This window comes from Melanaphis sacchari, unplaced genomic scaffold, assembly GCF_002803265.2.
Source record: "Melanaphis sacchari strain LSU unplaced genomic scaffold, SCAv2.0 Contig7_pilon_pilon, whole genome shotgun sequence".
Taxonomy (NCBI): Eukaryota; Metazoa; Arthropoda; class Insecta; order Hemiptera; family Aphididae; genus Melanaphis; species Melanaphis sacchari.
The window spans coordinates 7,496,394-7,513,568 of NW_020271560.1; positions in this window are offsets into that span (position 1 = coordinate 7,496,394).

Genomic DNA, 17,175 nt, shown 5'->3' on the forward strand with positions numbered 1-17,175 from the left:
CTGTTTATACTTATTACGTAATTTTTTTTTTTATATCATGCGCGTGATGTAGATAATCAGTTTTATAATTTATTATTATTAAACTTAAATTTATAAAAAAAAAAAAAAATGGTTAATTTAAATAAACATTTAATTATTTCAAGACGATATTTTCATAAACTTTATGATAAAAATATAGTGAAATTCTCAAAAGTTTAAAAATATATAATTATAAGACTATAAAAAAAAAAAGTTAATGAATAAAAAAAATGTACATACATGTTATAAACAAAATACATATTAATAGATACTATATGTATTGAAAATGTAATGTATTTTAATATATTTCAAATTGAATTTACTTCTATATGACCATATTGACATTGAAATAATATTTTTATGATATTCAATGACTATTTGAAAATCATGAATTGTTCTATCGGTAAGAAAAATTGAGTTAATTATTCAATTATTCATATCCTAATCAATATAATTATACTAAGCCTCTAAATTAAATAATAGTTAGAGAGATCATACAACAGTATACATCGTATATTATAATTTTATCACTAGAGCACGGATTTTTATGCACTAATATTTAATAAGTATTGATATATGCCATATAATATACAGTAAAATCATGAAAATATGCAAGACATTTTTTTTTATTTATTTAAAATTTACAAACAAAACAGCTTATAATAATTAATTACTTAAATACTTAATGACAAATTTCGCTAAATATGTTAAACATTTCGAATTTTGTAAAAATATGCAAACAAATTTCAGTATTAGATTCAAAATATTATAATCGTGAAAATAACTGACAAAAATCCAAAAAAGTAAAAAGAAAAAATATGAGATTGCATAGAAATCCATGCTCTGATTATAATTAAGATTGTGTAACAATAAAGTATCCTATCAGATATAGGTATATAAATATAAAATATAACTAAGTATTTGAACTTACTTACCTGAAGCTCATGGACTACTGTTAAATTATATATTGTCTATTTTAAATGACATAAAAACATATTTTAAGGACTTTAAGAGAATATAAATCCGATTTCTAGTACTAAATAACTATTGTTAAGAGACTAAAGCTGTAACCCATGTTTTATCAGTATCAATGTAAATAATGATTATAATTTATAATAGTAGGTAGTATATTATTCTTATTTACTAAATTTTTCATTTATATGATACTCGTTGTTGCATAGAAAAAAAAATCGTTGATAGAAAATTAATAGGGTATGCATGTGCCCCAGTGTTCCTCCCCTAATATGTCCTAGATTTTAAAAATAATAGGAAAAAATAAGAATTTTCACGCCAAATCAGTTTTTTAACCATGGGCGTAGCTAGAATTTCAATCAGGAAGAGCAGTGGCATAGCAAATTTTCGATTATAACGTAAAGCTTATATGTTTGGTATAAGAAATAGAATTTAATTTAAAGCGCAGGAGAGGCACTTGTCCCCCCTTCTCCACTATCACTACGCCTATGTTTCTAACTGTTGTTATTAAAAAACAAATAATACTAGATACAAGATACTAGATAGTTACAGATGTAATGTTCACCAAGTGTCCACGTTAGCATTTTTTTTTTTTATTTGAAAAAAGAGGCTTCAACAACTAAGGTTATTAGCCTTGTAAATATTACATAGTGAGTGTTACATTAATTTGAATTATAAAATACAAGTTGTTACGTATAAATATTTTTGAGTCATATAAAATTTTACATCGTATACATGTTGATAATAATGATTTATAAGTTATTTATAATATTAATTTTTGTGAGGAAATTTAAAGTTTTTGTGCTGTTGTCTTCATTAAGTTCTTCTTCTAGGTTGTCTGGTATCAATAGTGTGTTTCGTATATTTTGGAATGATGGGCAGTCTTGGATGATATGCTGGATGGATAGGTTTTCATGGCATTCATTGCAAATGAGTGATGGGTCTTTGCTTATTAAGAAAGCATGTGTCAGGAAAGAATGTCCAATTCTTAATCTGGTTAGAGCAACTTCTTATCATCTGCTTAGGTTTTGCGGGATGAGCCACTTTTTGATACATTTTTTAATCTGTTTTAGTTTGTTGGAAGATGGAACGGAATCCTAGTGACTTTGACATACCATGTTTATTTTTTGTCTAATTGATAGTTTTATATCGTTAACTAGAATGTCGGTGATTGTAGGGAGGGCGATTGTTTTGGTTGCTTTATCTGCTGACATGACGACCATTTCATTATCGGCAATGCCCATATGTGATGGAACCCACATAAATTCAATTTTATTTTGTGTTAGGGATAATTCGTTTTGGATGTTTTGGGTTATTTTATTTGACGAAAATGGATTTTGGAGAGCCAGGAGAGCACTTAGAGAGTCGCTAATTATGAGTATGGCAGTTATTTGAGATTGTCAGATTTATTAATTTGATTGCCTCTAGTATGGTGTAATTTTCTGCAGAGAAATTGCTGCTTTCTGGAGGGAGTTTGTGTAAACATTATAAAAGCCAATAAAAAATAGGGTATAGCCGTGTAGGTAAGTGAGTACAGCTCTGTTGTACATTTACATTAGATGTCGATTGGGTAATTATTACAATTGCGTTCAATTTGAATTCAGTGATATATTATTGTATATGAAAAACGATTCTGATTCTGATTCTGATTTTTTGATGTTTTTATACTATTTTAATTTTTTTATCAATTTATGTAATTCAAATTTAACAACATATTTTTATGAATAACGTTTAACAGTAAAAATAAGTTCATTATATAAATATGTTATGTCTTAAAATAAATTAAAAATATCATTAGATATAGTAAAAATTATTATAATATAATATACATAAGAGTTTTTAGTTTCTACAAATAATGTTTTTTAAATAATAAAAAAAAGGAACAAATGTTATAATTAATCGTTAAAATTTTTTTTCGTTTTTTATAATGTCTATAAAAAGTAATTGTATTTATACAGTTAAATTCACTTATAACGATCTTCGCAAGGGACCTAGATAATCTGATCATTATAACCGAACTTTGTTATATCCGAATTATAAAAGGCAACTACACATAAGATATAAAATCAGTCAAATACATTGCTTAGAATCGTTTTACCTGTAATATCCTTATATAATGCATCCCCACTGTTATTTGATAATAACAATAAAATTTAACACATACACAATACCTTTTTATTTTTTTTTTTTTTCCTTCTTGAAACCGGGAACGGGTGGGAACTGTTTAGCACAATACTGCCACCCGAACCCGTATTGTTTATTCACCATAACAAAAAATTACAATAACATAGCGATACATACTATATATACATACGTGGGGGCCTCTAACCACCCTAGGTATTTGGCCTTCAGCCCAAAAACTCAACCACCATATATTAATCGCGCCTATCTGGACCGCTCCACATCCTCCTTTCGCCCGAGAATCGCCTCCACCATTCTGCCAAACGCCAACCTCTGCTTCTCCGCCATGGCCTCAATACGTCGTCTCCTGAACGCATCATCTGGAAGGAGCTCCTGCTCCGGCCCCATGATGATATCTGGCACATCACTGGGCCCACATACACGATACCTATTGTGGTATGTTTTGTATGTTCGGATTCTTTGATACAACGATTAGTAGCGCATTCTATTATTCTAAGATGTATTGTTTTGTGTATTGCTTAAATTTTTTTATTTGGTGGTGAAATTAATTTCAAATGATTTTTATACTCTTCAACAGCGTCTGGACTATGTCAACGTTTTAAGAGAGAAACAAATTTTGAAAATAAATTTCCTTGACCTTTCAGTTTTATAATTTTTGGCTCACATTTTCCGCATTGAACCTCCGTTTTATTTTAAAATGCACATGATTTTTCAGGTAAAAAAAAAAATACCATAAATTGATGGGAGGAGTACGATTCCGCACGTTTTTTTTTTTTTTTTTGAACACGATTCCGCACACTTAATTGTTTATAGGAATACAATAAGAATTGGGTGCAACATTGTCAAATTTATTACAAACAGTTTATTACGATCTCATAATTGTCATTATAAAAAATAATTTTAATAATTTTAAATTTAATAATATAATATAAATAATATAATAATTTAATATAATTTTTTCCCTTGATACATAAAGCCAAAAATATAATAATTAACCAACAAGTATAAAATAATCTTGTCATTATCAAAATATCATACAAACTCGGATGTTCGGTAAATTGTGGTATACACCTAAAATATTATAGTTTCGCCTTTGCACCATACGATGTCCATTTGCCGTCTATTTATAGTATATTGTTATCTTTATCGACTTTATCAAAAGACCCAAATTATCTTAATTTTAATTAGTTTGAACTTGAAATATCGTAGTAAAGAAGTGGAAAAGTTCAGGTGCCTAAATATTATGCACTAATTGTATCAATCTCATGTTAAAAGAAAAAACGTGCAGAATCGTATTCCTCATGGCAACGTCGCAATCAAATACAATAAGTATTTGGGTAGAAAAAAAAGGTAATATCGAACAATGAACGTGCGGAATCGTGTTTTACCCAAATTGATTGTCGAAGTTGTGTTAGACAATCTAGAATTGATGAATTTTTCTATAATTTTCTGATCCAGAAAAGTTCCTTTTGTTGTCACCCATTGTAATACGTAGTTTCAAATTAAATGTTTATACGGAATAGAGCGAAAAACAACAAAATTAAACCAGAAATATACTAATTAGTAATCACTAACTAAATACGGGATGGGTACACGAGATTTGTTGTACGTTTACAGATAAATTTGGATAAAAAATGAGTATTGCTATTGATTATAAATACAATCAATGGTATTACGAACATTTTCAAATAAAAATATAAGCACAGCTTATTGGCCGGTAAAAAATGTGTAACTCTAGAATTTATAAATATAAAATAGCTGACATTTTTAACGTAAATTTATAATTTTAATAATATGTATTGTAGGCATATTATCTAATACAAGATCGTTGTTACGCAATAAATTTGGCGATAATGATTAATGATTACAAACATGTAAATATAATCATGATTACTAATTAGTGATTACTTTTAAAAAATGATTAAACGATTAACAACTAATGTAATTTAATAAATTAATCGTAGTCGATTACGCAATTTAATCGTAAAATCAACACTGTGTAGTGTGTACCTACATATAATATGCATGTTATCATTGTTATCAATTAATTATCATTATAAATCTATTGTTAATTGTATTTTTAAAAGCTTTTGGTCGCTTAAAACTTAAATAAATAAACTTTATAGATGTCAATTCGACAAATTATTTTATATTCTTGATAGGTACAACACTACAACGTACTAACTAATTTGCATGGTCTTGTAATAGTGAAAGCCTTATAAACAATACCGATGTATTTTCGTTATACCATGTTCGTTTGAACAAGTATTGTTTTGCAGTTTTAAACTACATGCGACAAACGAATCGAAGGCAAACAATGCGAATTTCCACCTAAAACATAAGACTATAAAATCAAATATTTTTGAATAAAAATATGTTTTAAATAAACACAAAACAAAAATAATTTACTGTATATTTAATACTATTTGTTACTATTTTTTCAAACTTTTCAAATTCAATAAGAACATTATCGAAAATTTATATTATCTTAAAACTATAAGTCCACAAATCAATGTGTAAATTCATTTTTCAATGTAAAACTCTAATCACAATTAGAATTAATAATACAAAATACTTAAGCGTTATATTCGATCAAAAATTTTATATTTATTTATGGAATTAAACAAATTAAAACTTCTAGATAATATTATACATTTACCCAGGGCCAGATTTAAAATTTGTAGGCCCCTAGGTTCAACTGTGGCGTGGGTCCTACCAGACGGTTTTTAGGAAATAGGAATAGCATATGCACAAATAGATTAAACTATTTTTAAAAGTTTTCAAATAATTTTATTCTTAAATCGATTGCAGTGCAACTTCTTAACTGTTAATGATTTGCTTGAAAAAAAAAAATTATTTATAATATACAATTAAAGTGTAGATTCAATTATCACACAGTAGTTAAAGTATTCTACAATATTTATTGCAACATTGCAACAGTAATAATTAAATTAACAACATATTCAACATAATAATAGGCATATAATATATTAATATAGCTTAATAAATAATAAAAACTAGGTTTAAAGATTTTAACTCTGATCGGTTTACGTCGTAAGTTTATGTTGATGAAATTATTTACAAATTATAATATCTTCATAATTTATTTTTCTTAAAATGTATGATGTGTGGAGAGGGCTCTGTTGTGGTGCGGGCCCATATGCTGCGCTTAAATTCAGCCCTGTATCCACCGACAATCATTAAATAATGAAGAATTGTTACGGAACTTATGAATAGAAAATATCGTGAATTTAAATACAACGCTCTTAACCTATGAGAACATTTTGTGAGAATATGCATTTTTATGTTATCTTCATTGATACGTCAAAACTTTTATGTAAGTCAACAAAACGAGTTAATATTTAAAATATTTTTTATTTAAGTATAATTTGTGGGACTTGATAATAATGTGTGATTATTTAATTTATTATAATATTAATTAAATTATTCATACAGAAATTCAAAAATATACAAACAGTAAAAAAAAAAATGTAATTAAATTACTACAAAATTAGGCAAAATCACTAATTTTTTTCTATTTTTAATTTCTAAAATTTAAAAAAGTTTTTAAAAGCTCTTATTAGGTGGGTATGTCAATTCTTGTTTACAGTTGTCATATTATTTTTGAGTTTTCTATGTAATTATAATAAGTAATATATTTATATATATATTTCGCATGACAGAGTAGACTTCAGTAGAGCAACAAATTTAAACATGTAAATATCAACAGGCATATATACTAAGTAATAATGAATCATTAAAAAAAAAAAGTTAAAAAACTAGAGTTGCACACTAACGCAATTGGTAAACAACTAGCTAGAAATTAGACGATTGAAGTTATGCGATTTAATTTAAGTTTATCAGATTTAGAAACGTGTCTTTTCCATTGAATGTATAGTATACTCTATAAACGTGTTTAATATACTACACCGATGACAGGCCAATCATAGGCACACATCATGAGCCATTTATTGCCTCACAATCTTCAAAACCATCTTACCAACATGGAATACGATTAATATGAGCATACTAAATGACAATTTAAAATAAATCAATCTGAATCCGTACATACCACACTTACCCTCCGATTTTTACTTTACATAAAGGTCTACATTTATGGCACTCAAATTCCCAGGCTAATCACGCAGCTCATTCCAAGTCAAATATCTCAGCCAAACTTTAGATCAAAACGTTTCAATTTAAACTATCGATTATATTTACTCAAAAATCAAAATCGTTGTCAACAATAATAGACACATCAACCTACATCAACAGTAAGCAGAATAAACTGCTAATTTACTAATTTTTAATCAAACTAGTTTGGACTTATAGCATTCAGCTGCGGGGAATGTAAAAACTCTAAACGTAACAAAATTCAAACCTTTTAGAATTTAGAATGTAGCATTTATAAAACTACTAAATGCCACTCCTTACGTTATTTCACTATAACTATACATTCCGAACTCAAATTTAAAATAGTCCATGATAAAGTAAAAATCTCTTATAAGAGTTTCCATAACCATCTTGCCTTAAACAACAATCCATTAATACAAAATCTGACGGTTTCTCCATACTCGACAACCCGCCCAAACGTCTAAAATGTAAATATAGTTCCATGGCCTCTCGTCTTCTCCTGCAATGTAAATCAATAAATTAAATAATATAATATTAATAAATTATACAAGCCTAAGTTTTATTAATGGATAATTGCTCTATATTATGTTTAATTAAAAAAATAAGTACAGTGGTCGCCGTTTATTATAATCACGGTTAATGTTATCAATCGTTTATTGTTATCGAAAAGTGTAAGTACGGGCCGGATCTATACTTATATGTGTAAATTATGTCGGTTTTTGTAATCAATACGCCGCATAATATTATCAGTTTGAGTTCATAAAATCATAATTTTGTAACATACAATCAAATTTTTCGTCGAATGTCTCATAATAAAGATAAAAATTGTAATAAAGATATAAATGTCTATATACTATACACATTGATATCACATTTATATCTATCTTTCGTTCGTATACATATTATACATATTTATTTATTTACATTTAATTTTTTTTTTTAAATTTTAAATTTCCAATTTATACCTACGTACGTATATGTACTTTATTTATAAATAAATAATAATAAATAAAAAAATTATATTTTTATTAACTATGTATTTAACGTAGATTTTATTATTTTTTATAATTTTTTTAACTTTCGTTTAATGTTATCAATCGGATTATGTTATCAGTTATGTCCCGTACCAAAGTGATTACATTAAGCGGCGATCACTGTATGTATGTATACTATTTTCGTTTTATATCATTAAATTTTAAAATAAATTGAAAATACGCATACTTAGGTACATTTGTCAATGAATATTGTTTGTATATTAAAAAAAAAAAATATTATTTTTATTTTTCAGAGGTTCTATTCTATCAAAACAAGGATTTTATCTTTATAATGGTGGACGGATAGACGATGTAGTGAAATATTAATATATCTTAACCTATTTTTTTAAATTTTTATGCTGCTAAATATATATTTTGTAAAATAATAAAAACATCATAATATATGTATATATACTTTTACAAAATGTTTTTACTTTTCACGTTAATGGCCAATGTGCGTTAGGTGGTGTGATAAATTATTTTTAGTGCACAACATAATATGATTTTGAAACTTAAAAACAATAATTGTATTGTGTATACCTAAATAAACTACGTTATTTAATGCTGTTTGTAAAAGTGGTTTACTCAGTTGCTTATGGATACACAATTTTGTTTTGTTCTTACTGATTGATCCTTTAAATATCGTTGTTTAACATAACTTTGTATTATTCTTGCTATATCTTATTATAAACGCAGTTAAAGTCATTAATTTATATTAGGCACCTATTTATAAACATGGTCACCTATAATAATATCTTAACTATTTGCGTTTTGTTTTATTTTATCGGATGTATAAATGCTGATAGTAAGTATATATATACTTTTATTTCACATGCTAATTCAATGATTAATATTTAATAGATAATCTTAGACTTGTAGAAGTTTGTGTTTTGCCGCAACTTTATGAAAGGTGGCTTAGCTGTAAAAATTATAAATTTAAGTTAGCCATTCATAAACTTATTGAATATTATAAAGCATTATTGGTTTTCATTTTTGGTTATTTTTTTTATATTTAATTTACAATTTATATATAATAGATAAAATATAATGTATAATTGATCAATAATAATTAGAAATTACCTACTATAGTTGTAAAGTTATTTATAAAGTCTAATTTAAAATATTTACAACTCTATTTATTATTACATTAACAACAATACTTGACAAGTGCTTATTTTACCAATTTTAATACGTGCAGCTAAAGACACTCTCATGTCAATCGATGTCATCGTTAAACGTGTCAAACGCTTATACAAAAATATTGTGAAAATGCGTTTTCAATATTTGTTAATTAGTAAATGAAAATTTGTGAGGAATCTTGTAGTTATTAAACTTTCACCCTATATGACTCAATGAACATTTTTTTATTGGCATTCATAGAAAAAAAATAAAATTCAAAAAGAGTTAATAAGTTATTTGAAAAATAAAATTGTACTGTGTGAAGGAAATGCTAACATAAAATTTTGGTGAAAATTTCGTATTTGTAAAATAACATGATTTGTATTAACTTATTTAGTTTTCTCGTTCATGGATTGCACGGGTAAGTAATTATACTTTAATTTATATTCATATTTTATACATTAATCTTGTAAATATAATGGATTACACTGTTTGTGATTACATTCATACATAATCATATTATTATTTGTACAAAAGTAAGTTAGTTATTTTTATTATCTATAGCGGAAATCGATAACAGCAAATGTTGGAAACGTTTGACAACAAAGAAATTCCGACTGTTTGTTTGCTAAATAGTGAAATAGACGCGTGAACGCCATGTTCCATTGTTAGGTATGTTTGGTTCAAATAACCAAAACTGTAGTTATGTTTGTTTAAAATTTCATTTCTATATAAATAGTTTAGTATCATGGAGGACCAATAATATAACTTTTTATACTTTACATTACGGCTAATTAATATACTGCAACTATTGCTTACGAATTTCAACCCAAGAAATGTTTCTAACATTAGCATTCGAACTTAAAAACGTTTACCGCTATCGAATTTTCTCATAGGTTTTTACAGACAATAAATAAAATAATGTCATTAATTGGAGGATATTTAATATCATTTCTATCAATAATAGTTCATTTTATTTTTTTCCAATAATACTTACAATTTAATTAAATTTTTATTTAATTTCTATGTTTAATGGGTTATTTGCAATGAAATTGTGATATTATTTATAAAATAAAATACTTGATAGGTAAATTTGTTATTCAATATAGTATCAGATCTGTTTTAAATCTACCATTTTTATATTGTCATTTAGAGAATTAACAGCGTTTGATAATTTAAACGTTTTTTTAAATGTAACTAATAGTTAAATAATGTGAAAAGAGGTCATTCTGGTAACAAAATTCGATCGTAAAAAACATGCTTTCGTATAGTTCCCATTTTTATTAGCCTATATATTAATCGTAGAAACATGATTTTTTGCAAAAATAAACTTGAGAAGTTCTACTTGACAACTACGTATTAGATTTTCGAATATTTTTTCAAATCGATTATATTTGCCTTCGAAATTTTTTAAATTTTTTAAATATCATATCAATAAGGCAAAAAAAAATTTCAAAAACTGGAGCGCAATTGTCTAGAAGAACTTCCCAAGTTTATTTTGATGAAAAAACTTTATTGATAGAAAAATGGGAAGTACAAAAGTATGTTTGTGGTAAGAAAATAAAAAGTTTATAGTCGTCGTGTACTGTCCTGCTGAGTTTAGCTGCAGCGTTGGAAAACATATCCATTATCCGTACCACTAACCCGCCACACGACTGCAGCCCACTGCTTCATATGTCACAACACTCACAACTAGTTTTCATATCGCAACTGGGCCATTTGCAATTAATAAATAATTAAATAGTCAATATGAAAACAATAATGTTGGCGATAAGATAATATTTGCATAATGTTTTTTATAAAATCGATATCGAATTTTATATTTTGTTACCTACATTTATGATTTATATTATTCTGTTTACCATAATATACTCAAATTAATAATCACATGTCATAAAATTTTTATAATTCATTTAAAAGAACTACAATTTCAATAATTATTTAATGATAAAATTAATTTTATTAATTTTGAGCAATAAAATATGAAATTCGAATCGATACAATAAAAAAACACCGTAGGACCGTAGGTAAGTACGAAAAATTATAATCTGTTAAATAAAGTGACCGACGTAATCAATGTACAATACGATATGACATACTCGTAATAACTAAAATAATTTAAATAATTAGTGACTTAAATCCCAAATTATACTAATTGTATGTATAAAGCAGTTAAATACTGTATTTACTTTTAATTATTACTCAAGTAAATTTATTACAAATAAACAGATTATGTATTTATTGATAGAAAGAAATGGATTGAATCCAATTCAATATAAAATAAAATTAATTACAGATGGTATTAATAAACATTCAATTTTTTTTTTTTTTTTTTAACTTTGTTTAACAATTAGTTTAGTTAATTGGGTATTAGCGAGAAACGTTAAGGAACAATATGACATAGAAGTTTTATACAAAAATAAAGAGGAGAATAAAAAACTAAATTAAAAATAATAGCAATAGTTTAAAAAAGATCTAACCTTATTTTTTGGTTTGAGAATTGAGAGGTCAGAGGATATATTTGGTGTCAAAAGAAATGTTGAAAGAATTGAAAATGAATAATAGGTGATCTCGTAGGGATGATAATCTGGGATAGGTGAAGATTTGGTGGATAATGTCACTAACCATAGGGCCATTAGGGAATGTGCAGAGAGGGGAATCGGTCAATGAAAGTTTATCATTAAAAGAATGAGAAGGACATAGAGTGTAGCCAAAACAGAGACGATAAAACTATACTATACTTTTTAAGTTGTGAAACCAGGGTAGTAGTGGGATAGTTGGAGATCAGGAGATATGTCTCTGTTCTGGGTGAAAAAAGTGAGGAGGGAGTGATTTCCGGTGTTTAAATCATAGATTGGTTGTGCAAATCCTAAGATTGAGGATAAAGTCATACCATGGAATTTTTGAACTCAGATGACATCAGTGGGTAGCCGAGGATTTTGCAAGTTTGTTGGTGAATTAATTTCCTGCAATAGCAGTATGTTCTGAATTTCTGATAACCATAAAAATTGTATCTGTGTCTAATTCTGTTAGAGCATATAAAATTTTTTCTAATAAATATTATAAGAGGAGAAATATGTGAATTGAGTAACCGGTTGATAGGGGATCGAGTGATCCGACCGTGAAAATCAAGACAAATAGCGAGATAGTGTAATGACTTATAAATAAAATCAAGAAAAATATTATTAACATAATTAGGTAGATGCAGATATTAGGCAATAATTGTGTGTAGTACCTATTTATAGGAAGTTTTTGTTTTGGAGTGTTATGAGGTGTTCGCGCCGCGATAAGCTATATATATATACATAATTCTAATCACAAAACGATGCGACCTTTCCCAACGCACTCCGGTTCCTATCTGATAAGTGATATTATTATTATTATTATTTTTATTAGTGCTATTATCGCTATTAATTGTTGTTGATTTTTTTGGCGTGTACAGTGTTGTGCCTTTTGCATATTATTATTATGTTTTTGTCTTTGGTCGTGCAAATTGCCATTATTATTTTAATTATTATTTTATTACCATTATCTATGGATACCTGTATTCGGCCAACGCCCTTATTATCATTGTTATTATTTTTCTTGTCATTTTTTTTTCACTCTTTCGTTGTCTGTCGTCTTCATTTTATTACTATTGTTCTTTTTTTGATATTGTTTGCATGCATTGCACATCGTTAACATTAATCTTGTTATATTTTATTAATCCAGTTTTGATTTGTTACTGTTGCCATTGCGGTACTAATAAATATAAGTTAAGTTAAGTTAAGTTATTTGTAAGTGTCCAATTCATGTGAGCCTCGTGAGTCATTGCACTTGACCGAACCGACCATAACCCATAGTCCCCCCAATAACTAAATTCAACTTCCTCTATCCTGTGTTTTATAACTTGAGTCCTCTCCGTTGTTTTATCTTATTTCTCCATGTTGTGTCGTTCTGTGAATTGCGTTGAAGGCGGACGGCGGTACATATAAATTATAGATACGTTGAGTTGCCTACCAACAACGCCGTAAATGTATTCATATCTTTTTTTTTATTTGGTATTGTGGGCGCCAACTGTTGGGGCAAACATGAGGGGAATCAGTAAATATCGTGAGTTGATTTCGTATAATGGATAAGACTGTCAGTTTTAATAATAAAATTGCGCGTGGCTTCAAAAGTATGTGTTGTTAAGGCAAGAAGTGGGCGAGCCGTTTGGACATAGGCGTCAAGAGTAATAAATCTTGAGGAAGAAATTGAAAATATGGATTCTTTGTTTGATAATTTATTTTAGTAACGATTTACCGGCGAGCCATTTAACTTGATTGTAATAAGTTTGACATAATGTTTCGACCCAAATAGCTGAAGAGTGGATGGATTTTAAGGCACTGATGAGGGATCTTAGGGGACAAGTTGCTTGTGTTTTATTGATTTTACTAATATGTAAGAAAGAAGGAGAGCCCGGAAAGAAAAAAATAATAGTGTTATAAAATTAAATAAATAAAAGTATTGAAAAGAATTGAACTTAGGCAGCTGCCTTGGGGTGGGTCGATTAATGTAAATTGTACGTTGGTGGTGCCAAAGGGAGAGATAAAATATAAAAGTATATAAGAGAATAGTCTAGAGATAAAATTGATAAAAAAAGGTTGGAGATTAAGAGAAGGAATCGAAGGCACCGCGAAAATCAATAAACATGACAAAAAGTACTCTTTATTATTAAAATATTGATAAATGTCACTCATAAAGTTAGCAAGGTCATTAAAGGTATACTCTTATTGAGTTAAACTTTAACCACTAATTAAATCTATTACTTAAAAATCAATATTCATATAGATAATTGCAAAATATTTAGTATTTTATACATATTTAGGGGGACAGGAGTTTAAATTAACTTTTAGTTTGTAAACGCATGCACGTATCCTATTTTAATTACGCAAGTGACATAAATACAAAATAGTCAATTCTACTCAATAGCGTTTAGGTCAAACGTCCTAAGCAGAGCTACACAGGTCCATGAAATAATAATATAATACTTCTCCTGAGACTACTGTGCGCAGCCTCGTTGTGAGGACAATGAGCGTGGTTATAGGCGACCAATGACCACCACTGTAGCAAAATGGAATTTAACACCATCTCCTGCACGTTAAATACATTTCCCATTTCCCATTTACTGATTTACCAAAACAGACATTTAATCAATAATGTCACCATTAAAACTGAAATCTTAATGTAGACATTAACTAGGTAAAAATCAAACGACGAATTAAAATTCAATTTGAAAACTATTTATTTTTATTTCTTTAGTATTTGAAGATTATCTAAATATACTTTTTAAAACAATATAAATATAACAAGTTCTATTGATACCTGTACTATGTTTGATTATTGGTTAAAATTATTTTTATTTATTTTTTTTTAGAGGTTATTAGAGGGATATTGGTTAATTTTTTGTCACGTTTTCGCCAAAAACTTAATTTTAAATTTCAGTTGTTAATAAGGAACATTTTTCCGCGTGTTGCGGGGATTGATAAGTCCATTCGGTTTTTTAGACCGGCGACACTTCACCCCTTTATTTAATCGCGTTGTCTCCTCATCCGGGCAGTCGTACCAGGATGAGCACTCGAGAGCTAGACACCCTTAAGCTTCCCGCCCTCCGGCCAGTTCTATTAAGGCACGATCGCGAGATACTCCTGTGGCTAGGGCACGACGATTTCCCGCTCGAACCAAGCCTCTTCTAAATAAGGCGCTACTCCCGCAATTGTCCCGAGTCTTTCCTCAAGTACGGCGGCTGTGTCACGGATGAGTGCGGGCCCTCTATGAACACCCGCGGTCACGCGTCACCCGGCCATCGCCTTCCGGAGCGCCAGGCTGCTATTAGCAAGCTTGTCCGACGGGGCTAATTTCCGGATCCCGTGGTACGAGATTTGACCCCGGCGTTCTGGCCCTGGCAACTGCCGCACTGTTCCGCAAGCAAATAATCGGAGCAACGCATGTGTTTTCCGTGGCGATCTCCTTTTAATATAACAAGGAACAGTAATATTATTAGTAAAGTGAAAATTCCACTACGCGACGCACAAATATAAATAAATAATAAATGTTTTATTAATAAAGAACTAATCTTTTACAGAAAAAATGGTTTCTGCTGGTTTAATGAATCAGAAGAATTCAGGTAAAATTACATTGAATTTTGAATTTTTATATCTCAATATTGTTTAATAACAGATCAATTAATCATTGATTATAGTTTTTTTTTAATATTTTCATTTTACATTACATATTTTGTGTAGTAATTAGATTATTGATAGAATATTTTAGCCTAATGCTAATAAATAAATTCGTTATCACTATAGCACTGGATCCTGGGAAATTTGAGTATTTATTTATGTTATAGAGCGCGGATTTATATGCATTAAAAACCTACCAAACATGCACTAAAATATTATAAGTATGCATGAAAAATGAAAAATATGCATAAAAAATTAGCAAAAAAATAGTTATTTATTGAACAAAAGTGAAATAATGTCAATGTTTAATCATGGTCGTAATCGATATTTTCTTATTTTGGTATATATATTTTATTATCTCATATTGATCTACGATCATATATTTGAGAAAACCGTTTATATCTACATGTATAAATATTAATTAATTTTAATATTAATGGAAACTATAAAAATATAATATCTTTTTTCTTATATTATAATAGACAATAGTATGTATTTAAAAAATGTCTAAAAAAATAAAAAACACCGAAATATGCATTAAAAGATGAAATATGAAATTTCAATTGTAAAATAAGCCCTTAAAATAGAAAATTTCGAAATATGCACTAAAAAAGTTTCATTTTTAAAATTATTAAGTACGATATGTCATGAAACAAATTTTGTGCTTATTTAGCATATCATATGATCAACTAGAATAAATATGCAATTGCATAAAAAACCGCGCTATACAGTTTTGTATGATGCAAATGACATAAAAAATGAATAGACATGTTATTTACACAATATATTAATGCCACATGTTATCCTAACAACTCAAAGCTTATCCATTTTATATCTATGTGTAAATTCTCAATGCTTTATTATGTCATTAAGAAATTATTTATTGTAATATCATAGACTTGAGAGTTGAGTTTATCTGAAAATACGTAGATCACTTGGTATGTAAACAAAAACCACGAATATTATCACCGTGCAAAATTAGTCTGACTACCGTCCAGGCATTTTGCAAAAGTAAATCAAGTACTGAGAATATAAGTTTTTTCAATTACCTATCTAAAAGACGATCGTCTAGCATTATGGATAAAAGATTGTTGTATAAAAGATTTGACTAAAGAATTATAATCGATTTATAAATTTTATAAATTTTATAGGCATTTTACTTAAATTGTTTATATTATAAATAACTAATATTTTGCATTTTTTTTATATGAAAATTATGTTTAACTACACAATAAGTCATAGTTGATTATAGTATAAAAATATTATCAAGTACCAAACTGAAAATTAAATTATCATGTACATATTTGTAATACATTGTACCTATTTATAGAAAGCGTTCCTTATGAAATTGGTAATTGGAAAATAACAGTTAAAGAATTAAGTAAATATATATATATGATAATTGTATAGTATTTTATTTAAATATAAAATAAAAATAAATAAATAAAAGCTATCAAAAGTAATAAATACAGTACTTCCAAGTATCCAAGAAACTTTAAAACAAATGCAACCACACACAATATGATTTAACATAAACATTTTTTTATATAGTA